Below are 1385 nucleotides of genomic sequence, written 5' to 3'. Positions count from 1 at the left end.
CCAGTAGACCTTCCTCTCAAGAAATGGTAAAAGATTATATAAACCAGAAGCTTGCATCTACATAAAGAAAGAAGAACATCAGAGAAGGCAAAAGATGAAGATAAAATAAATCTTTGTTTTTCTTAATCCTATCTGATCTAATAGATAACTGTTTGTTCAAAGTAATAATAGCAGCAATGGATTGGGTGATTAGAGCACATGAACAAGTGGTTCAATGAATTACAGCAACGTTACTAGAGAAGGGAGGGAAGAATTGGGAATACTCTGTTATAAGGTACCTGCATTAACTGTGAGACAGAATACTATTTGAAAGTGGACTTAGATTAGTTGTAAATATATATTGCACACCCTAAGGCAACCACTAAAAAATTTTTGTAAGAGGTGTAGCTGGGGCCGGGCATGGTGGCTCACACCTGCAATCCCAGCACTTGAGAGGCCAAGGCAGGTGGATCACCTGAGGTCAGGAGACCAGCCTGGGCAATGTGGTAAAACCCCGTCTCTACTAAAAATACAAAAATTAGCTGGGCACAGGGCCGCATGCCAGTAACCCCAGCTACATGGTAGGCTGAGGCAGGAGAATCACTTGAACCTGGGAGGCAGAGGTTTCAGTGAGTTGAGATTGTGCCATTACACTCTAGCCTGGGTGACAAGAGTGAAACTCCATCTCAACAAACAAACAAACAAACAAACCCAGTAGTGTATGTAATATAGTCATATGATGAGAAATATATATTTGGTCTTTATCCCTGGTTTCTGACACAGAACTCCTATTGTAATACGATAAATTAATATTTTATTTTTGTCCCCAGTTCCTCACACAGAGTATCTCAGACCCTTGGAATATCCAGGGTGATAGAGGTGGTAGTTATTGTTATTCATAATAGGCCCTTGCAACCATACCTGGTCTTGTGTAAATGAAGTGACCCTAGGAGGATGGGGGCTGACTGGCAGAGGGACAAACTATGCGATTAGAGGGCTACGGTTTGAATGTATGTGTCCCTGCAAAATTCATGCGTTGGACTATAGCTCCCACAAGATGACATTATTAGGAATTGGGGACCTCGGTGACCAGGTCCATGAGAGCTCCTCCTTGTGGATGGGATTAGTATCCTTCTAAAACAGCCTGAAGGAGAAAATTCATCCCTTTCGTCCTTCTGCTCTTTTGCCAAGTGAGGACACAATATATGTCCCCTCCAGAGGATGGAGTCACAAAGTACCTTCTGGGAAGCAGAAGGCAAGCCCTTGCCAAACCCTAAGTCAGCCAGTGCCTTCATCCTGGACTTCCTAGCTACCAGAACAGTGAGAAATAAATTTCTTTTTTCTTTTTTTTTTTTGAGACGGAGTTTTGCTCTTGTTGCCCAGGCTGGAGTGCAATGGTGCAATCT

The sequence above is a fragment of the Rhinopithecus roxellana genome, chromosome 5 (assembly GCF_007565055.1).
Source record: "Rhinopithecus roxellana isolate Shanxi Qingling chromosome 5, ASM756505v1, whole genome shotgun sequence".
Classification (NCBI taxonomy): domain Eukaryota; kingdom Metazoa; phylum Chordata; class Mammalia; order Primates; family Cercopithecidae; genus Rhinopithecus; species Rhinopithecus roxellana.
Note: the sequence above shows the minus strand (reverse complement) of the source record.